At 40.9% G+C, this 24,195-nt stretch overlaps 1 protein-coding gene across 28 annotated transcripts in view; it reads right to left on the reverse strand.

Moving 5' to 3' along the window:
* ATXN1 (ataxin 1) overlaps positions 1-24,195 on the reverse strand; it is a 398,514-nt gene that overhangs the window by 301,640 nt on the left and 72,679 nt on the right. Inside the window, exon 1 of one of the 28 annotated variants that reach the window (XM_019944937.3) lies at positions 12,313-12,736. The exons of the other annotated variants lie outside the window; for them this stretch is intronic. The gene's annotated coding sequence lies outside the window, so the exon portion shown is untranslated. Of the gene's footprint in view, positions 1-12,312; positions 12,737-24,195 lie in introns of those variants that run through there. 28 annotated transcript variants of the gene reach the window in all.

Below are 24,195 nucleotides of genomic sequence, written 5' to 3' on the forward strand. Positions count from 1 at the left end.
GATCTTTCCAAATTTTTGACCCAATCATCTCTAAGAATGGAGCTGCCATTCACCAAGATGGAAAAAACTGGGAAAAGCAGGTGTTGGGGAGGCCCATTTTTCCATATGAAGCTTAGGATGCCTATTAGACATCCTAGTGAGGTATCAGGTAGACCCATGGATGGATACATTGGAATTCACCGACATGTGGACAGAAGATACAAGTGAAATCATGAGTTACTGTTATAGGCAGCCTCCAAGGTGGTTCCCTGTGATCCTACCTTGATATTCATGCCCTTGTATAATCCTCTCCCCATGAGTAGGGACTGGATTGAGTGCTTCCAGCCAACAGAGTGGGGCAGTGGTAATGGAACGCCATTTCCAAGATGAGGCTCCAAAAAGACTGTGGCTTCCATCGTGACCTCTTGCGTTCTCTCCTGGATTACTCACTCTGGGGGAAGACAACTGCCAGACTGTGAGGCCATCCTGTGCAGGGGCCCACGTGGCCTGCTGCCATCTGTGTAAGTGAACTTGGAAGCAGATCCCAAGTGCACACCCCCCGCCCCCATCCTTCAGATGAGACTGTAGCCTGGGCTAACGGCTTGACCGTAACCTCACGAGAGGCCTTGAGCCAGAGACGCCCATCTAAGAGGCGCCCTGATTCTTACTCATGGAAAGGTGAGATCGTAAGTATTTGCTGTTTTAAGTCACCAAGTTTTAGGGTAATTTGTCACATAGCAATAGATAACTAAGACAGTTACGATGTGCAAGGCACTGTCTAGAAATTTTAGATGACTTTTTACAGTTGGAGAAACTGAGTCACAGAGAAGTTACATCACTCGCCCAACACCACACATATGGGATGGAGGTAAGAAACAAACTCAGATCATCTGACTCCAGAGCTTCAGCTCTTAATGACCGCATGTCAAGACCCATCTAGAGTAAAACAGATAGCTAACGGGAAGCAGCCGCATAGCACAGGGAGATCAGCTCGGTGCTCTGTGACCACCTAGAGGGGTGGGATAGGGAGGGTGGGAGGAGGGAGACACAAGAGGGAAGAGATATGGGGACATATGTATATGTATAGCTGATTCACTTTGTTATAAAGCAGAAACTAACACACCATTGTAAAGCAATTATACTCCAATAAAGATGTATTAAAAAAAAATTTTTTAAAGACCCTTCTAGAATAACCTCTTCTCCAACTTTGAATGTGCATACCTGAAATTTGACTTTCTACTGCAAAACGTGCTCACACAACATAGTTCATACAATCAATGGCCCATATGCATTTTTACCACATTTCTTAAGCTGCCACATAGCTTTACAATTCTTCAATTTTTGATATCCCAAATACACTACAATCTATACTCAACTGTCAGAGAAGATGGAAAAGCAGCCTCTTGCTGCGTGAAGAGTAACCTCAGTCTGGTTAATCTCAGTCTGGTTAACCTGGCTGATTTAATTATCAAAGAATTTCCAGCACAGTTTGCTAACGCTCTAATATATTCCTATAAACTGAATGTGGTTCTTTTGCTCATGTAAAGAGTTCTCCCTCACACTACTAAGTGGTAGGGAAAAAAACAAGATACTGAATAAGACAGTCACAGTAAATTCTGCTTGAATTTTTTAAATAATAAGGGAACATCAATTTTCAGTTCACAACAGAAAGTCACTAAGGATGCCAACAATATTAAGTTTTGTTTGTTTGTTTGTTTGTTTGTTGTGGTACGCGGGGGCCTCTCCCGTTGCGGAGCACAGGCTCCAGACGCGCAGGCTCAGCGGCCATGGCTCACGGGCCCAGCCGCTCCGCGGCATGTGGGATCTTCCCGGACCGGGGCACGAACCCGCGTCCCCTGCATCGGCAGGCGGACTCTCAACCACTGCGCCACCAGGGAAGCCCCAACAATATTAAGCTTTTAAGTAGGAACTGGCAAGATCGGAATATAAAAAAACAAAAGCTCTTGAACTGTATAAAATACAAAGGCTGTTGTTCCTTTAATTATTATAACAAATTAAGACTTTTCCATTCTTTCCTTGACACAGACATGTGAAATACAGAAAGAGAAAGAAATGATCTCTGCACGTCTGCCTCAATGCAAATTTAGAAAGGCACTGTCGTCGGAAAGGGCTGCTGCTGGTTAATCCATCATTCTTATTTTTTAGGAGGGAAACGCCCATCAGGTAGCAGCCAGCAACATGTTCCCCATCCACACTGTGGAATATTTTTCTTTTGTTTTAACTGTTAGGATTGTGCCCAAAACCAATGGAAGCCAAAGAACTGGAAAGGAAGAGTCATAAAAGAAAATACAAAACCCACTGCCATTTACAAATCTTTGTTACAAAAACCGACTGTGTTTTATAAAGGCATGTGATGCGTCGCCAAAGGGATCTTTTGCCACTTAAAAATACCGAACAGTAGTAATCGCTCCACAGCTAGGCTGCTGGGACTTAACGTGCAATTTGCACAATTTGTGTGGGGATGAGATTACTTTGTCTTAGGACACAAGGAACAGATGTGTCCTAATTAACACAGAAAAATGTTTAAAACAGAGTTTTAAAACATATGAGTTTGGAAACAGAAGTTAAAAACAGCTTCAAAGATTATAAGCAAAATAGTACAATACAACAAAGTATGAGTAGTTTTCTTTTTAAAAAGAGAGGAAAAGAGAGGCAGTCAGATGAGGTGGTAAATTTCCATGGGCCTTCCTCTAAATAAAGTATGAATTTCAAGGAAAGTACCTGATAAAAATTGCTTTTTTATTTTTGAAAAATGGGGTCAGGGTAACATATATCATATTTTAGCCAGTGTGGTTTAATGGGCTGATAGATTCCATTGTGGAACACTATGTTATTCTAAAAATAAAAAGGAGAAAAAAAGGTTGGAATAAATTTGGGAAACACATTTGAGGGACTCTGGTATATTAATATGTATGGTAAATCTCTAAGAGGGGAAAAGCGTGCATCTTGGCTCAAAATATATTTGAACACAGAATACCTTTTTCCAGAAAAAATAAGCAATCAGTAGACATGCACTGACCAGTATACACCCTGGTGAACAATACACTAGGCCAGTGGTTCTCTAAGTTTTTAGTCCCAAAGTCCCCTTTACACTCCTAAAACGCACTGAGGACCCCCAAAGCCCTTTCAATTACATAGATTACATTTAACGATAGTTATATTAGAAATGAAAACTGAATTTTAAAATAAGTATTAATTCATTTAGCTTAAGTAACAATATACCCATTGCATGTTACATAAAATAGCAAAATAACCATATTTTTTTCAAAACAAAACGTTAAGGAGAAGAGTGGCACTGATTTACGTTTCTGCACGTCTCTTTAATGTCTGACGAAACAGAAAACAGCTAAATTCTCACATGTGCCTCTGAATTCAATTTGCTGTGATATGTTGTTTGGCTGCAGCACACAGGGAGAAAATCTGGGCCTCATTTTCAGCTAATGGTGGCAATTCTTCTTTCATGCTACACCAAAACTCGACAAGGGCTAGTTTCTTAAAGGGTGGTAGCAAAGCAGAATCTGAAACTTATCAATGAACTCCTTGTGCTCTGCTCTATGAAAATTCATTGGTTTGACTTGCCTTCTGGATGGCTCTTTTCCCATGCATGATTCTGTAACATCAAGCACTGGTCACTGGAAGTGACCACTGACTTAACACAGATTTTCGACCAATGTTCATTATACAACATCATCACACAACATGCAGTGTCTGAAAAGCCCCACCATACACTTGTGAGAGAACAGAAATGAGTACCCAGTACTATCATAAAAATAGTTTTGACCCTGTAGGTGTCCTCCCTCTTGCCCACCCAAAAAGGTCTTGGAGGTTCTCAAAGTGAGAACTGCTGACTAAGGTGACCGTCTAAGCTCTGCAGATCCCTCCCAGAAGAAAAGCACAGAACTTCGTTTCCTCCCTGCCCTTGGCTTCTGTGAGCCTAAACAAGGCCTGTTAACCCAGGCTGGCCACGGCCATGACAGAACCCATGAAGGATAAGTGGGACAGGATTAGCCGTGAAGAAAAGATTTGGTTACTGGGATTCTCCCAGGTAGGGATCTGTGAAAGGTGTACATTTTAGACTTCTCTGGCAAACACTTTCTTCCAACCTAGGCCTTAATAATCTAGGAAGGATTTGTCTTAACTGAAGACAATGAATTTTTTAAGTACTCTGAAAGGGATTCAGAAAGGCCTGTTTCATGAAATCAGTTAATGAAGTAACTATGTAGTGACGAACCATTATCTCTTTAACAACTAAAAAGAACTACTATACAACTCTGGTTATCTCTGGGTGTCAATGTACACATGTAATAATAATAATAGCTAATATTTCAGTGTTTAGCTTTCAAATTATCTCTTTAAGCCTTACAACCATCCTAGATGGCAGACACTTTCCTATTTTTAATAAACGAAGAAATGAAGTTGCATGGGGCTAAATAACGTATTCGAAGGGCTGAACAACTAAGTGATAGATTCAGGACTTCAACTTCTATCTGTCTGACACCAAAGGGTCTGTCTCTCTTAAGTCCTCACTGTGCTGCCTCATTTCCAATTAACCGTTTACTGAACTTCAGTAATGCAGATTCTTCCTCTGGCAGTTATCCCCCAAATGATGCAGCACTCTCATCTGTTTCCTGTTGCAAAGCGAAGAGGTGTTCGATGAATCGGCTCAGAGCCCACCCTGATAAACGTACAAAGCAGCAAGATTCTTTTGCCTCCCAAAGCAGAATATCACCCATGGAAAGTGAAGTCTCACTCGAAAGCCACGTATATGGCAAGATGATGTCAAGTCCAATCTTTTGATGCTGAAAAGGTCATGAGGATGGAGTACTGGTAATGACATTCTGTAAACAAAACCCAAGATACCCTCAGCTCGTATTCCCTTCTCCATTCCTCTGAAAGCACATTTATTAAACATGGGCAATGAAATGCCTGTCATCTCTAAGGCAGGCGAGTAAGGTAAGGGAGGTAGGATTATCCTTTTCAAATGCTTTCTAAACCCTTAGTTCCCTCGGGTCACTACAGTCTCTGCCCATTATTTCCCTCACATCAATGGCCTTTCTTCTGCTACTCCAGAATCATTCAGAACATACTGAATACCTTTCTAGGTTAGTCTTAATCATTTTCCAAGGCCCAGCTCAAGACACCTCTCCTCCCAGAACTGGTCCAGCTCTTCCTTTCCTCGAAGCGCCTCTGGCAGGGACCCCCATCGATATGGGTCTCCTGTGCACTCTCTGACTGTGGGTGACGTGGCCTCATTTGTGTGAGTCTCATCTTTGACAAGTATTTGGAGCTGGTGAGGGTTCTCGAGACCTTCTAGAGAATCTCCTACAACACTTGCCACATCTCTGAACACAAAATATTATGTTTGCTCCTGTTTCTCTTCACTTGGATGAACACTGAAGAACATAAGGATGTGTTTTTATGTCAATTTTATTTTTAAACATATTTCTCTTCAGTCCCACAATTAAACAAATTAGCAGTGTCATTCAACCAGAAGTTTTAGATATGCTGAAAGAGAATAATAGTCTATAGTACAATACAATCAATGGCATTCACTGAGAAGCTCCATGCCAGTTTATCTGTGACATTCCATCCTAATGTAAATTGATTTTAGGAGAAAGTAAGACAGTATATACTAACTCTTGGCAAAAAAAAAAATTAAATAAAATAAAAAAGGATGGATTTGGGGTACAACCTAGAAAACCACTGATCATGTCTTGCGCTTTCTAAATGTTCAGCCATTCTTAATGACACGCTACCTGGCAGTCCCATGCCTCACTGAAGTGTGCTGTACATCTCTGTTTCCAATACGAATGCCACAAAGTGCCATGGAGCTTTTTAACGAATATTAAAATATTCATTTTAATATTAAAAAGCCTGTGGATCAAAAAAGACTACACGATACAGAAGAATCCAGCTCATTCTCTTGGCATTGTAGTTACTCTTTAAAATTATGCTACATAACTTTGTATAAAATGACACATTCTAATATCAAGTGATAAGAACAAAAGTCCTTCAATACTATGTCCAACTCATGAGATATTTCATTCTCCTCCCAAACTCCTCTTTCTCTCAGACAAACCAAATAAGTTCAAGGCTTGTGTATTTGCAAGCAACGTGGTTAGGAGCAGACCTGTTTTCTTGTTTTGTTTTGTTGCCATGCCAAATTTCTATACAGAAGTTAAGAAAGGAAAGCCACCGTAACTGCTCTTATCTAATTACGATGACAGATTACCTAACTTAAATACTGGATTCCCATTTGTAAGCTCCATCACTAGACTGTAATTCTGTAAAATTAAAGGCCATGAAAATGTTGGCCTCCCTCTGAAACTTCACAGCCTGACCTTAACCTTCTTTGCATATATCATTCTTGGTGGAAATTTTCAACAGCTACAAAGGTGCGGGCAAAAGGGTGTGTCACATCTTGACTTCTTAGTCGTATTTCCTGAGGTTGCCATTTTCGTACATTTAAAATATTTACTTATGGCAACATTTAAGTAATTATAGTTTAGGAAGCACCGTTCTCTCTTTTTTTTTTTCTGTCTTGGTAGAACCCCTTCAGTGTGCTGTACCACAAAAGAGAAGTTCTCTGAATCAGGCATTACTTAGTGAAGGGCTAATGTTCATACCTGGTAAATACCAAACTTCTTGCCTTGAAATCTGAAGTGAGTACTCTTAGTTTGGCAAACATTGCTATCCTGCCTTTCACACTGGACACTAGGACAGCTCTAGATGAACACTGCCCTTTCACCTCCACATTTACATCAGTGGTGCCCACAACCACCTGTTCTCACTTCTAAGCACCCAATACCCCAGACCACGCAAGGGAAGCTGAAGATGCCATTCGCCATGGTCCCCAACCAAGAAGAGGTAATCTAAAGAGGTAAGCTAACGAGTCATCAAGGAAAGCAGGCAAGCAATGTTGGGTGATAGGAGAGAATCTGGGGGCCCATCACTTCTATGGATCCATTAAGCCTATTCCTGGTACCCCGACATCACTGAGTTGCCCAAACTAGAAACAAACAGCTCCCACACCTCTGCCTTCCCCCTTATTCCTCAAGTGAGCTGTACCAAATTCTAATCATTCTACTTCCTGGTTACACTACTTGAATCCTTCCCTTTCTGTCCCTCCAGCATTGCTGCCTCTGCTCTCACCCACCCCTCCTGCCCGTCCACCAAGATTTCCAACCGCTCTCATAGTCCTCCAGTCAACTTTCCAGACTGCCACAAAAGCCGCCTCTAGAAAACACAGATCTAATGGCTGTACCCCCTCAAACCAGGGACAACTACAGTACTCTTCAAACTATCAGTGAAGAGAAAGGGGAATGCAAAAAAATACACCAATAGAACCTACTCTGAGACTCCCACCACCCTTCCCCTTTTGTTGTGAATGGGCAAGAAAGAAGGGATCTGGAGAAAATAGATGTGGAGAATATGCAAAGGGCCAAGAACCAACATTTCATTCACATATTTCTTTCTGGGTTTACTTGGCTCATCTGTATTTTGGGTCTTTAAAAAAAAAATTCAACTTGACTTTCAATCATTAAAAATAATCCTAGAAGCATGTCCTGTTATGCATTGCCAAGTTGCATTGATGCAATTTCATTACTTCTTGAAAGGCCACATATTAAAAACACTACTAGCAGTCAAACTAAAGAAAATAAAGTGATTTGAGATATTTTTTAAAGCAGTTACTAAAACAGAAACAAATGTTATTTTCAATCTCTGGCTCACTGTAAACTGACAAGATATGAATATGAATTTTACCAAGTAATGTATAATAACTGCTTCTGCTCGCCACAATCACATGCCAACGGCTCAATGCTATATAGTTCATTTGGATGTTACATGTGGAATATGTCATCTAGATAACAAACCATCCTCATTAAAATAGATTTACTCTAGCTAATTTTTGAGATTGTGACATCATTCACATACAAAGCTTAGTAAATACTATTCTCAAATTTGATTTTACAAAAGTCATCGCCAAGTTTTCAATTTCTAAACAAGTGAGAGACAATACCTGACAAATTGTAAGGTGATGCCATGAATTGTCTAAATCGTAGTCAATTCACCAACATCTGCATTAAATATGTGTTTTGGAAACAAATTCTGCCAGGTGCTTGTCTGGAGTATAAAGTATTTGATACGATGGAGCATGCCCTTGGGAAGATTAGTCTCCATCTGGGAAGAGAGTTTGTGCATAAATGGCACAACCTCTTTGCAATAAAGTGAGAGAATAAGAGGAGAGCCATGGGACTACAGAAAGGAAATCATCTTATGTAGGAGAGGTATCAGGGAAGACGCCATAGCAAAGGTAGGCCTTAAGGACTGGATGGATAGGAATTCTGAACTCTTAAGTTTCTACTCCTAAAATGGAAGTCCCAGAAAAAGCTTCTAATCAATGTTCCTAGAGTTAGCATTTATTGAGCAACTATTCTGTTAAGAATTTCATAAATGTTACATGCGTCCCTATATTTATAGCAGCACTATTTACAATAGCCAAGACATGGAAACAACCTAAATGTCCATCAACAGATGAATGGCTAAAGATGTGATATATATATATCCAATGGAATATTACTCAGCCATAAAAAAGAACAAAATAATGCCATTTGCAGCAACATGGATGGACATAGAGATTATCACGCTAAGCAAAGCAAGTCAGAAAGAGAAAGACAAATACCATATGATATCACTTACACGTGGAGTCTAATATATAACACAAATGAATATATCTACAAAACAGAAACAGACTCACAGGCATAGAGAACAGACTGTGGTTGCCAAGGGGGTGGGGTGGGGGAGGGATGAATTGGGAGTTTGGGATGAGCAGATGCAAACTATTATATACAGGATGGATATACAACTATTACATACAGGATGGAGTCAGTGAATTCCTGAGTCATTAGTTCTTGAACATTAGTAAGCCAAAATCATATTTATATCAACACAACAATTAATCACACAGAGAAGATGACAGTCTTAACAAGAACAATCAAGGGTCAAAATCATTATATACTTTGAATATAAATATGGCTTGATACAGTAAGGATTCGAATATGACAGAAACAAATCTCATTCCCACAAATGTAACTGAAATGACAAGAATGTCAAGAATTCATATACTTAACATACTTATTTATTCTGTCTTCCAATGTCAGTACTATGCAATAGTTTTATCTTACACTAAATTATTAAGATATATATTTGTTTTAAAATAGTTATTTACATTTTGTTTCTCAAAGTGTGATCCAAGAACCTTTTATGTTAAATGTATCACAGGAGAGTGCACATTAAAAATACAGCCCCTGGGGCCCCACCCCTAACCCACTTAGCCAGGCTCTTAGGGCCCAGGAATCTGAATTTTCAACCAGTCCTCCCCTTACCCCCAAGTGAGTATTAGCTGCACATTCAAGTTTTCAAACCCTTTGTCTGGAGTTTCCTCCACTACCTGTTTCCCTCTTGGTTTCTCTTCTATTGGAATGTATCTTTGCCACTTTAAATAATTACTTTAAACATTCTCCAAATGCCTTCTAGTGGAGTGTAGTCACACCACACCAAATGAAAGAAAACTTGCTTCTAAAAACACTGAAATTATACCACTGAAAAGAGGATTATTTCAAACCATTTTTATAAACCTTCTTTCTCAATATATAGCTCGAGTCAGCAAAAGTGGCACTGGTAGATGCTTTGGGTTCCGCGTAGGCAGAATAATGCACCCCCCAACCCCGAAGATGTCTCCATCCTAATCACTACAACCTGTGAATGTTACCTTCCATGGAAAAAGGGATTTCACGGAAGTGATTCAATTAAGAACCTTGAGATGAGGAGGGTCTCCTAGATTATACAGGGGGGCCCAATGTAACCAAAGGGTCCTTAAGAGTAGAAAAGGCTGGCAGAAGTGAGTCAAGGAAGAAGTGACTGCAGGGGAAAGGGACGGGAAGAGGCACTGTTGCTGGCTTTGAGAAGGGAGAGAGGGGCCACAAGTGCCTCTAGGAACTAGAAAAAGCAAGGATGTGGATTACCCCTGGAGCCCTGCTGACACCTTGATTTCAGCCTCGTGAGACCTGGGTTGGATGTCTGACCTGTAGAACTAGGAGATAATAAATCTGTGTTGCTTTAAGTCCCCAAGTTCGTGGTCATTTGTTACAGCAGCCCTAGAAAACTCATACAGGTTCTTTGAAGAAAAGGAAATAAACACTCAGATTACCTCTAACACAAAGGCCACAGTACAGTGGCCCACATCCTTTTCAGCCTTCCCAAAGAGGTAAAAAGATAGAATCCCAAATGTTCATTTGCAGACAAACGAGATATGGCCCAAACAGTTTCCAACAGCACTGCCACTTCTCTTATCCGTCTCTCTCCTTATCCTGCTCTTGCCACTCAGACCTGCAGCCTATCTGCTCACCTTCCACCAAGACAGCCTGGTTTATCACCTTGGAAATTACAAAAAGGAGAGGGTCTAAGTCAGGGCTTCTCAACTCCAGCACTATTGACATTTAGGGCCAGAGATTTTTTTTTTTTTTTTTTTTTTTTTTTTTTTGGCGGTACGCGGGCCTCTCACTGTTGTGGCCTCTCCCCTTGTGGAGCACAGGCTCCAGACGCGCAGGCCCAGCGGCCATGGCTCACGGGCGCAGCCACTCCGCGTCATGTGGGATCTTCCCGGACCGGGGCACGAACCCGTGTCCCCCGCATCGGCAGGCGGACTCCCAACCACTGCGCCACGAGGGAAGCCCCAGAAAATTCTTTTGTTGTGGGCACTGTTCTATGCACTGTAGGATACTCAGCATCCCGGGCCTCTATCCACTAGAGGCCAGCAGAAACTACCCCCGCTCCCAGTTATGACAATCAAAAATGTCTCCAGACCCTGCCAAGCGTCCCCTGGGGGCTGACAATGGTCCCAGGCTGATACCCACTGGTCTAAGGCATATGTCAGTTTAGCTGGTGCTCTGTGCTCTCTCCTCCTCTCCATCAGTTTCTCCCATGGAGGGGGAAGCCTCCATCATGTGCATATATTTCACTTACATTGCAGCTGGTCTCATTCAAACTCAAGTTTCCCATGAATTCAGTCTGTTTGGCATTGTAAAGCAGCGCTAAGTCAAAACTCAACCACAGGCCTCTTTTAATGGCCCCACTACACTTACTCCCGGCCACAGGCCACGGAAACATGGCCGTTCCACAATGACCCACAACCCAAGGCTGCCAATGAGCTCAGAATCCACTCCGCCGCTGTAAAGGCCGATGCTTGCTATTTCACGGTTACGAAGAACTCTCTAAAGCTCTCTGCAATTTACTACCTCTACACGATTAATAAAAATCCTTGCAATCACAAGGTTTAACACAGTGTAAATCAAATATGCAGATGACTGACTTAGCTTGACTCTGATGACAGAACAGATGTTTGGGAATCAGATCCCAGGAAATAGCCGCCATCTCAGAAAAAGAGCATCAGGCTACTAGAGAAAGAGAGAATTTCCTCAACAAGGTCTAAGAAAATGACTTAAACCAAGACGTTAAAATCCTGTCTTACGTAGTTCTTAATTCCATTCAGACGTTCCACATCAATTTCAAAATAGCAAAACCGTAAATGGAAAACACAGCTCCTATTCTTACTGAAATCTTTTTTTTTTTTTTTTTTTTTTTTTTTTTTGTGGTACGCGGGCCTCTCACTGCTGTGGCCTCTCCCGTTGCGGAGCACAGGCTCCGGACGCGCAGGCTCAGCGGCCATGGCTCACGGTAGCCGCACCGCGGCATGTGGGATCTTCCCGGACCGGGGAGCGAACCTGTGTCCCCTGCATCGGCAGGCGGACTCGCAACCACTGCACCACCAGGGAAGCCCCTTACTGAAATCTTAAACAAAAAAATACAGCTTCTAAGATTGGATATTAAATTCATAGGATCACCATTAGTCTAGTCTAGATGGAGGTGGGTATCCAAATTGCAGAGATTGGTGACTTTACAGAATGTTCTTCCAGGGAATAATAGCATATAAATCCTTGGTACCTACAAATAACCAGTAGCATTTTAACAGATCAACTTAATAACTGCAACCTCCGTACATTAATCCTCCATAACTACTGCCATCGTAATTAATTCTAAGACTTCAGAATTTTACATTTTTCTCTCAATGGCCTTTCTCCAAGTGAACAATATTCTTATAAAGTCTGAAAATAATATCACGTTACCCTGAAGAACTAAGGGCCAAGGTCCTGAACCAAACAACGTGCTCCTTTTGGATTTTCCTCATTTTGGGTAATGATACTGGCCTTTGGCAGTCAACACTGCCAGCCACAGACTCAAATTTTCTTTTACCTTTTTGGAAGATGTTACACATTTTCAATTTGTTTTGAAGATCTGAAATTCAAGCATTTATGACACCTGAAGGGGGAAAGCGAAAGGAAAGAGTTTTCAGGGGGAGGTGAAGATGAATCTTCTACGCTATGGGAGTTTGGGATTGACGTGTACACACTGCTATATTTAAAATAGATATGGGGCTTCCCTGGTGGCGCAGTGGCTGGGAATCCGCCTGTCAATGCACGGGGCACGGGTTTGAGCCCTGGTCCGGGAAGATCCCACATGCCACGGAGTAACTAAGGCCTGTGTGCCAGAACTACTGAGCCTGCCGCTCTAGAGCCCACGAGCCACAACTACTGAGCCCACGCACCGTGTCTACTGAAGCCTGCGCACTCTAAAGCCCGCACACAGCAATGAAGACCCAGCACAGCCAAAAATAATATGTAAATAAAAATAAAATAAATTTATAAAATAGATAACCAACAAGGACCTACTGTATAGTCCAGGGAACTGTGCTCAATACTCTGTAATAACCTAAATGGGAAAAGAATTAGAAGAATAGGTACATGCATATGTATAACTGAATCACTTTGCTGTACACCTGAAACTAACACAATGTTGTTAACCAACTATAATATAATTTTTTAAATTTTAATTAAAATTAAATAAATAAATATGTTAATTAATTAAATAAAATTGGGTGCAGGGCACTGCCAGGGAAGACGATGACAGGGTGGGGTGGGGAGGAAAGACACTTGGACACCATTACATATTGTCTCCAAAATACCAAATTCCAAAGTACTGCATTATGAATGAAAACATCAAGACAGGTAACAGCACGGAGACTGTGTCTCCAACCTAGCTGCCCTCATCAGGCTGGCAGCGACACCACCTCTGGAACTAAAGTAGGAAGGCTGGGTGAGTTTGCAATCTGGTGAAAATACATACAAGCTAAGATTTCTAAATGACTATTTACTAACCTATACTCACCACTTTTATCTGGCTTGTGGAGAAGAGCAGGGTGATGCTCTTAAAAGGACTGAGTTAGAGGGTTTTAGTCCCTGCCAGATTTAATACCTCATAACTGTAATTTTTACTTTGAAAGTTACTCAGGTTTACAACACACTTTTATAAAAATAATGCATAAAGTAGCTCCTTATTTCTAAACCCACAATTACCATCATATGAAACCAACTCTTGTTAGTCTTAGCACTGGTTTTCTATATCTTTTTCGCTGCTAGGGAAACTGAAACATCTTATTTCTACATTCGGCATTTGCTGAGTGCCTACTCTGTGCTAGGCCCCAAGGACACGTATGAATAAAATATGGTCCTTGCACTCTCCACGTAGTGGTGGGATAATAAAACAATCAATAATAACAAATAATAATAAACAACAGCAAGGAGCGTGCCAGAGCCATAAAGAAGAAAGCAGTGCAAGCGGCAGAATGGATATTTTTTTCCTGTAAAAAAGGATATAAACTTGGGTTTCCTACCCTTATTCCCAACTCACAAATTATATTTTCTGTTGTGGATGGCTCATGATGACCAAAGAATTTCAGTATGATTCTTTTTGGTTGGAAACCTCTCTGGAACAGATTTAACTACAACACTGGCCTCTACTCTGGAATGTTCAGCTGACAAAGACAAGTTTTACACCAGCAACAATCACTGACTTTCTTCTATTCCACCACAAGATCTAGCATAGCATGTTCATTTTATCCCGTGTTCACTGTACCCCCTACACGATTTTGTTAACATTTCAGATCTGAGCTTTTAACTCATTTGGCTCTTTTATTTTATTTTCACTTATTAGCTAACAATTTTTTAAAAAATCAATGAATAATGTCTGAGTGGCCACAGGTAATAAAGCACCACGGGAAACGTACAAAGGGACAGCAGTTTGCCCTTGTCCTAAAAAAGCTCTCCAACCTTAGTCCAGGAGACAAACCTGTAAACAAATAATAAGGCGTGAATCAGGAGACTGTGGATGAGCCCTGGGAGATGACAAGCAACGAACTTGGCAAGTGAAGGGCTCCAAGTTGGAACACAGGTATTATATGCAGACTGGGGGAAGGAGTCTTCTATTTTTAAATCCCCCTCCCCAGAATGAGCACTATTTGAAAACCCCACCTAGGTAAGAAGACAGGGAGTCACATAACGCTTAGCCCACAACACTTATTTTTAAAAGTCATATAATACTTGAGATGTTTGATTATAACATTTGAGATGAAATTATTTCTCAGCTCTTGGCTTATTTTCCCCCTATACCCTCATCATTAGGTCTGGAGTGGTTTCTAGTAGCTTTTACACAGATGGCTAGCTATGGGGGAAAATCAATATTGGGGGGAAATTTTTTTATATACTACCTGGAGATTATTTTGCAATATATAAGATCAAAAGCCACAAAACATGTTTATTCATAGTTCTGGCCGTGCAGCTTCTAGGCAAATCCGTCGTAGGACTAGGATCAAACATGTGAAAAAGATTTTACTATAACAATGCTTTATCACAAACTTATTTTTGATGTATTTTGTTTAAATGTCTAAACAGTATTAGAATGGTTGAATTAATGACACTAAAAAAAAATTTTTTTAACCCTGTATACTAGGATTTTTCTCCAAATCCTGTTTATTCTACCCATTTTACCTGTATCCTGCTTCATTCATACCGGTGAAGGCTGATATGTTTTCAAAGGAGTGTTTTGAGGGTTACTCTTCAGGTAAAATTCAACACGAACGTCTGTCCTTTCGAGCAGCTAATTCCTTTTTTTAAGAAGCTAAATGTTCACCTACATTCGTTTTTCCACTAGATAACAAAGTGTGAATGTAGGCAAAAGGCAGTTGATGAAATTCAGATAAAATTGTTTACAATCTTCTATTACTGCTCTTCATTCATTGTTTTCCTCAACCATCACACCCTGTTTTCTGTATCTACCATGCACTTCAAATTGTCTATGAAATTTTAAAAAATTCAGTGGTTGTCTGAAAGTGTCTGGCACATGATGAACTTATGTGGTTGTTTTTTTTCGTGCAACTTTCATCCATGGCTGTTTGCCTAAAAGACCTGCTCGAGCCAAAATGTTGTTTGTTTGGTTTTTTCCTCAATTCTGGCAATCAATCAGATGTAGCTTTCATTTGTGCCACTTAATTTTAACAATGGCAGAAAAAAAGGCTTCTTTATAGGACTGAATTACTTTAATTTTGCCAGTCAGAAATGACAGAAATAAATTAATGGGGTTGATGTCACATGGCAAAAATGCAGGGTAAATTACTCTTCTATGACAGATATAAGTGAAATCTGTACAATGCCAATGTTTAAATTACTTTCAGGATTTTCCCTGACATTTTTACTTCAAAATCTAACTTCTCGGGTACTACTTTAATTTCTCTTGATTTTTGAGAAAATGCACATGTTTGTAGCACATAAGTCTTAACCAACTATGGAATACCTTGAGTTATTTACAGGAAAATCTTATTTTCAAATTCTGGATAACAATGTCATGTATTCTAGTATATCAATCACTATCATGTTCATTCTGTCTTACATCAGAAGGTGGTTTTTACGCCAAAATGTTACTTTTTTTAATCTACAGATGGTTTGATATGCTTTGCTGCACAAAGAACCTGGCTGTCTTTTGGCTGGTACACTTTTCCAGCTAAAAATGAGAAACTGAAGACAGAAAGCTGAGTAGGAACAAAAGATGGGGAATTCAGATAGACTTCTACAGCGTATTTTCATTATTTATTTTCTCTAAGAGATCTGAATATTCAGCATGCAAGTAATGTTCTCATTTGAATATAAATTGACACCACTATTTTAATTTCACAAAAAAAAATCTGTGGAATTTAATCTACCAAAAAGGGAGGAAAAAGGAAAGAAAGAAAAAAGGAAGGAAGGAAGGTAAGGAAAGGAGGGAGGGAGGAAAACAATAGTAGAGTGAGTTTTTATGTCGGTGGTTAAGTTCAAACACTAAACAAAGGTCATATATCATTCAAATTCACTTTGAAAATCCCTTAACTTTCCCATAAGACACTACAAACATGATTTTGTGTAGACAACTCTTGACAGCAACCTTCACATACACAAAGTCTGGGAATTGCTGAGTTAGACTCATTGGAGGGTCACACAATAATGTCTGAACATTCAAATCATTCCTCTCTTAATATAAGTATTACATCCCTAGAGTGAAATGGAAGGTTTAGCTGAAGCATGCTAAAGTGGTAGTGCTTTCCAGCAGGTTTTAATTCATTCTGTTGAAATAGGAAGCTTCTTTAACTCTAACGCCTATTAATAAATTTATTGTTGCTGTAGTTTAAAAAATCGTGGCTTCACATCTTGAGTTCTTAAAATGGTGGTATGAAGAGTAACTTTAAGAGTGATTTCTTCAAAAAATATTTAATCTGGTTGCTATTTTAAAAAATTAAACACATAACCAAGTAAGTGCCAAATATTTTCTAAATCCCTTCATACCTCTTTTTTTTTCCCTTGCTTCTCTGCTCTTTTGGAGTATTTTACCCCTGGTCTCCCACATCCAGTACTGATAACTCTAACAGAATGTGTAGGACTTAAGTAAGTGAGGATGCTGTCCTGCCTCCTGGCTCTGTATCTCGGATTTGTGGTGGGAGAGCAGCCCCAGAACTGACCTGTGAGGAGGGTCAGGGGGCAGAGCTGCAGGCAGCCCTGGGACAAGGCTACTGCTTTTAGGAGCCCCAGGAAGGCCCCTTAGTCCGCAGACATCTTGTTCTACCCCTTCCCTTTCTTCCTTTTCGTTCCCAAATCTACAATGTCCTGAGCTCCAAAATAAATTCTCATCCAGTGTACCTACACTCCAGCAGCTTTAAAACCTTAAAGTAAAACATTATGAGTGGGCTTCCCTGGTGGCGCAGTGGTCGAGAGTCCGCCTGCCAATGCAGGGGACACGGGTTCATGCCCCGGTCCGGGAAGATCCCATATGCCGCGGAGCAGCTGGGCCCGTGAGCCATGGCCGCTGAGCCTGCGCGTCCGGAGCCTGTGCTCCGCAACGGGAGAGACCACAACAGTGAGAGGCCCGCGTACCGCAAAAAAAAAAAAACAAAAAACATTATGAGTGTTATTCACTATTGATGAGTGATGAGTGTCATTCACTATTACACATAAAGAAGCCCACTGGCCATTTAATTCTTAAACAGCCAGAAAGAAGGACAAGCATTACCATGAATGTGGGACACGGGAAGTGTGAAAGGGCTCTTGTGTTTTTTTTTTCCTTTATGAATTAACCAGCGTGTGCTTAAGGAAACAGTCCATTATTTCAGAAAACACAAAATTCATCATAAAAAATTAGGAATGATTTGAATTATTACATCAGTGAGAGACTAGCTCCTAGAGATTGAAGGATGTCATCAAAGAACTGAAAAGTTAAATTAGTGGTGGAGCTAAGAGAAAATTTTGTATGGGAAAAGGTTATGCTGGGGGGAGGCATAGAATTTAGGGGCGATCTAATAAATTCTGAAGGAAAGGGGACATGACAGTGATGACTGTTATTACGCCTCCTGGACTTTTCTGTGCTCCAAGTAGAGACATGGGGATCCTTTTGCGGGGCTACTCAGTCCCTTTGAAAGTCTCTATCTCTGTGCATCTCAGCTGCACATTTTGGAAGGAAAGGTGCCACTGAGGATGACAGAACACGTCAATCAACCATGTGCCCAGGTAAGCCCGGCAGTCAGGCTTGAACAGCCGCCACTGTAATTCTATCCTAAGGATCCCAGGGTGATGCCACAGACAACATGTGAGACCGGCAGCCTCTCCAGAGCTGCCACAGTCAGCAGTATTTAGAGAAAAGGCACAACGTTGTCGCACGTATAACATGCGCACTAAGGAACACCACATAAGAGCCAATCAGAACGACCCCGGGGCCCTCCAGACTCATGCATGTGAACAAGGATGAGCCATCAATGAGCAAGGCTGCATGGGATCTGTGGGAGTTGCGGGCACGCTCTGACTTCAATACCCCAAGACTCGGCTGCACACCTCTATCTTTCCCATTCCCATTAGCTCACCCTTTTCTGGCTGAAAAGAGCTCAGGGAATCAATGGCTTCTGTTGAACTGTTTATACATTTTTCAAGTCCTGATCAGGCCATTAGTCACTGAGCATATTGCACAGTCAACTCGAGTAGCTGCAATTATGCAACTTCCCAAGAACATACCGGGAGTATTTACAGTGAGACCACAGTGCCAGCAAAATGTGAAATGGAGATTATCTGTCAGCAATTTTAAGAACCGTGCACTTCAAGGCCAAATGAAATAGACACGTGGCAGATAACAGAAGCTGGGAGAAAAAAAGATGCATGGTGAAAGGACCAACGTTTACTCTTCCGAACACAGCCGAGACCTGAAAATGAGAGCTCCCCGTACAACAAACAAGTCCCAGAGAACGGTGCTCGATGTCACCTGTCCCCCTTTGCGGTAACGTCCGCAAGAGCCTTGATGTAATGCGGCCACCAAAAGCACAGGACTACTGAGTCTTGACCTCATTCTCGGGGAGCAGCTGGTTCCCCTTCAGAGTGCCCCCCACACCTGCCCAAATCTGTACCCAAACACAGTGAATATCGAGTCTCACGTGAAGCATTTCCCTCTTCCTTTCGACTATTTGTTCTCACTTTTTATTTTCAAAATCGGCGAAAATTATGCAATTCGATATTCGAGGATTTCTCATCCAAAGCAACAGAGAACACTCATGGAAGAAAAGAAAGGAACATGTAAAAGGAGCACTTAATTTCTTTTATCAGGATGCTGAATCGCTTCCACACGCACTGCCTAGGATAAACTGATGACAAACATGAGTGGAGTCTTTTTCAAGAAAATCTGCAACCTCCCAGCAGAGAAACGGGAAACTATGGACCATGAGAAGTGGGTCAGCGCCTCTACATTTGCTGGACGAGTAATAACATAAGCAAGAACCTTCCTAAGAGTGTTTTATAGTATTTTTCATGGCAAGACTAATACTTTTTAGTCTGTTAATCCACACTTTCCTCCTTCTATTCATATACTTTATATGGTATTTATGGGTTGAGTTATATATTTTAGCTGAACTTGGAATGACAGTTTTTTTTAAGAGGCTGCCAACATGGGTCAGGAAGAACCTCAGAAACCTGGCTTGCAGTGGCTCTGCCATAAGGAGCCTTGACAGCCAAAACCAATCAGAAAGTTGATGAGATCCAGGTTTCCAAAACATAAGCGAAAAGAAAAGGCATCCTTTGCTTTCTTCCATCTGGCCTTTTCAAAAAAAAAAAAAAAAAAAAACTCAGGTTATTTACCAAAAAGGACTCCTTTTGTAATGTCACCAACCACTTGCTCGTGTGTTCAGCGCAAATCTAGACATCCAGTCGTCAGTCTAACTTCAAGCAAGACATAGCTTTCTTCACCTTGGACCGGGACAAGGTGTGGAAGAGATATGGTAGCCAATGGGCCAACACACCAGAGGCATCCAACACAGCTGCGTTCTAAATGAACGGCGGCCCTGAGTCTCTCCACGGACAGCCTTCCAAAACTAACTGTGGCTGTGAGGATGAAGACGGCAGTTTCTCAGCTTCAGCGCCTTTAAGGTTATTTCAACTTTCCGCCTCTGTTAACCCCCCTGCAGGAACTTTGGACACAGAGCTCTCCTTAATACTCACAGGCAGAGACGTCCAGAAGAAAAATGTCTCACTCCTCCTTAGGGAACTGAAGACCCGAGCCCTCTGTCTTCCCTTTTTTTGGAGATTAGATTCGAGGGGCTTGAAGATGACCTGAGAGAGCTTATGACAGACTCCTGGATTTCAGCTCAGGACAAACAAACCTTTCACATGAGTCCTTGCAAACAGACAGAGTTCTGTTTGAATGTTTGAACCCCATATTCTAGTACAAACATGCTTGGCACGCTTAGTGCCAGAGTTTTCTTCTTGGCAAACTGTTCTGCCGCCACTATGGATATTACCACCACTTCAGAATCCCTGCGACTTTCCTTTCCTCCCTTGCTCCCCCCCGCCGTTCCCATCTCCCAGAGATCTTATCTGTGCCCGGGCTGCAGGGGCAGAGGTTGTGCCTCTGGGAGCCTAGGAGCTGTCAGCGCCCCTGGCAGGGGCCTGGTTCGTGCCACACTTCTTCTCCTGGTCCCTCCTTGGTCTGGCACGATGACAGAATATGGCCACTTTTTCATCATGTGTCTGCTAGCTCAGATGCCGACCACAGGGCCGACAAGCCAATGGTTGATGGCTTGAAGGCACGGGGACATCTAGGAGTACCTTCAACTCCAGGGAGATGGTAAGGAGAAATCACCTTTCTCAGCTCTCAGCTCTATTCCTTTGGGAAGATCTCAGACTCTCCTGACAGTGGGAAAGCAGTAGCCCTCAGAAATGATCAAATCCATCCCCCCTTCCCATTTTAAAGTTCCCCTTATCGGAGGCTCAATTCCTTATTGGATCACGGCCAAATGATCAAGGGCTACTTTTTATAGGCATTGAAACATAAGAGCTGGAGGTGGTCTTAAAGATCATTTGATTTCGTGGTTTCATGAACTGAAACTCTGTTATTAAATACAGAGATCCCTGGGCCTCAACCTGCCCCCCTCCCCCAAGCCTTTAAGCTCATTCAGTAGAGGCTGGTGGGAGGCCTAGAACTCTCCAGGGGTTTCTGAAGCCACATTTGAAAACCACTGATGTAATCCAACTTCCTCATTTTCCTAAGGCCCAGAGAGGCTAGGGTATTTGACAAAGGCCACACAACGGTTAATGACACGCCTGAGACGCCAACCTAGTCCCTGGTGTGTGTGCCAGGCCAATGACATCCTTTTCCTGTACTTCCTAAGTATTCAGTATTCTGTAAAACCGTAATCATTTAGTCTCTGCTAATAAGGATAATGTCTTCTTAATGAATACGTAATTCAATTTCTTTGAATTTATTATATAACCTCTACATTTTTAGAGTCTCATATGCAAGTTAAGTGTCACCTTCTTAGGAGTGTTTTCTAAAAGAATAAAGGATTCTTCATTAATTCACCTTCGTATTCTAAAGGTGAGAGAGACTTCACGGGGAACAAATCAGAAGCACAGTGAATGAAACTTTCTTTCAGAAAACCGAGGAAACGGTCAATGGACTAACATATTTGCTAACTTCTACAAACAACACACACACACACACATCCCCTTCAGCTTCTGGCTCCAGGAATTCTTATTATGCGGGGAAAAACGTTAAAAGCATTCACTGTCATATCAGGTGAACTTGTAAGAGCGTGGGAGGTTTTGTTCACTATAGTACTCCATTCTGATCACTAATGCCGTTTACATATTAGCTTGGAATACATACTGATAGTAAAGTAATAAAACTGCATTTTGCTAAACTATTCTAAAATGAAGGCTTTTGCCAAATGACCATGGCGTCTCCGGCCCACCATTCCCCACCCCCGTTACTGAGAACGAGTCCCGTACGGGGCTCTGGGTTTTCCCTTTACTGGTGAGGAACAAACAATTGAATGAGTAACAAGGAGGACATAAAGGGGGCTCCCCCGCCCACAGACCCGGGCGTCTCTGCACATTCTGAAAGGCAGGCACGGAACTGCTGCTGCACCCACGCCACATGCCAAAAAACCACCACTTTTAAAGTCGACTTCTTATAGAAAACCCAGCAGTCCTCCCTGTTACAAGCTGAAGAAGAGAATACTGCTTTTTGCCAGTGGTGAGATGCATCAGTTAAATCGGCCTCTAACTTACACAGCTGACAAAATGTTTACAGGTGATAAAAAAGAAGTTACAGTTTACTACGTGGCAACAAATCAGGAAACAGAGAAACCAGTCATTGCTCAATCTTTAAACTGTTAAAAGCTGAAACATTCTCCAAGTGTTACCAAGCCCTTAAACAAAAATATAATTTTACAAAGTGAGATATTTTCTTTTTCGATAAATTCTTTTGAGAGCAGAAATAGTGACTTCAGCTCTGCCTGTATATTTCTAAATATTTCTCTGTTCTATATGCACACTTTTAAAAATGGAATAGCTCCAGGAACAAAAAATTTAAGTAACGGGTGATTAATATAATTGTATACAAATTCTAAATATTTTGGATAATTAAAAGGATGGCATAATACCAAATTTCCTTAGTTGAAATTTCTATATTTTTGAAGACTCCTCCACACATGCCTGCAAATTCACAAAAATGCAAATTCACAAAACTTACTCAAAACATATTGACTTTTAGCTTCTTGATACTATATCTTGCAGGGCATGATGGCGCAGGCAATAACGTTTCCAGTAATACCTTGTTACACAGATTATATATAATCATCCTACAGTAAATAACACAGAGTCTAAAACTTAAAAACCACATCAGATTCTGAAATACATAATGTGTCCTTCTGAACTTCCAACCATATAGTCTTCTGAAGTAGCATATCCAGAAGCATGAAAAACAGAGGCCATTTCCAATCTGGTAACACACCATGAATTAGTGAATTATCTTCATAGTTCTTGCCCTAATTAAGACCAATCAGAAAAGCACCCATTCAATATTCCAACACACAACCAGAGTTTCTGATTGTGTAATTATTCCCCTCACAGGGGTCCACCTCAAAGGTATGAGACACACAGGTTTTTGAGGATTATACTGGAAAGAGATGTTTATTGAGGAAGAATTACTTAGGATAGCCAAACTTGCCCGAAATAAAGATTCTCTGCCACTGGACCCACTCAGTATTACACTCCAGGCTAGAAACAAAAAAGATTAAATAATATATTCATATGGGGAGCCAATTTTTCTATCAATAACAAGCAGAAAACCTTATGAGACTTTTAAGGCAAGATTTTTTTTAAGCCCTACAAATACTTAAGGACAACCTCCCCAGACTTTTTTTTAAAAAACACAGTTTATTTAAAGACGTAAATGAAGTCAATCTAATAAACAACAAATATTTACTGATAACCTTCTATGTGGCCAGGATTATGTTTCTAAGTCCCATGACCTTTCAGGATATTTACAAAATTATTTAACTTTCTAAAGTATGTCAATAAATAATGCAGTCTTCCAAAATGTTCCTGGGACTGTAATTCCATCTAGTTTCTATGATGACACTATAAACCTTGGATGGAATTACAATCTTAATGTGGACAATCAGGGTGCGTTACTCTACGTGCTCAGGGAATCCATGATGAACTCAGCTTCTAAAATAATAACCACCAGGCCTTTGGCATGTAATTACAACCAGGAAGCCAAGCCATCTACTGGCTAGTACATGAGAAATGTTCCACCGAAAGTACCTCTCACCTCACCGTAACAAAATCTATTTAATACATCTGAAAAACTGCTTCATCTCCAAAATTAAAATTTCTACTTTTGTGATAAGGAAATAACCACAAGAGTTTACTTCACAGATATGTTAATATATATCAGTGGTGACAAGATTATCTGATACTACCAGTGAAATCTTAGAGTCTTCTCATATCACCTTCAGACACCTGAAAGGTAAAGTCCACAAAGTGCAATATATAAAGAAACAAGGAAAAAAAATCATACTCAAGAGCCCTATGAAATTACTGGCATTTCTTCTAATTCTTTGAGAGGAACCTGACATCTATTAACATAAACAAAGCAAAATGCCTGGTGTCTGTAAGAGGGGAAAAAAAAGATTTATCTGGAAAGATTAAACTCAGGGTTGTAGAAAAATGAACTTAGAAACAAACCCAGAATTTCCCTGGGAAAACAAAAGACAATGATACTATGTGTATTTTTGTTTTGTTTTTTTTTTTAGAACTGAAAATATCTTTAATCAAAAAAAAAAACAGACCATTTTAATATAGCCACACTTAAGGGGAAAGGATTTACAGAGATGTACACCAGGGGGCGGAATCTTGGGAGACATCTTAGAGTTTTTGCCTACTACAGGGAAAAAGCAAT

Source organism: Tursiops truncatus, chromosome 10, assembly GCF_011762595.2.
Source record: "Tursiops truncatus isolate mTurTru1 chromosome 10, mTurTru1.mat.Y, whole genome shotgun sequence".
Taxonomy (NCBI): domain Eukaryota; kingdom Metazoa; phylum Chordata; class Mammalia; order Artiodactyla; family Delphinidae; genus Tursiops; species Tursiops truncatus.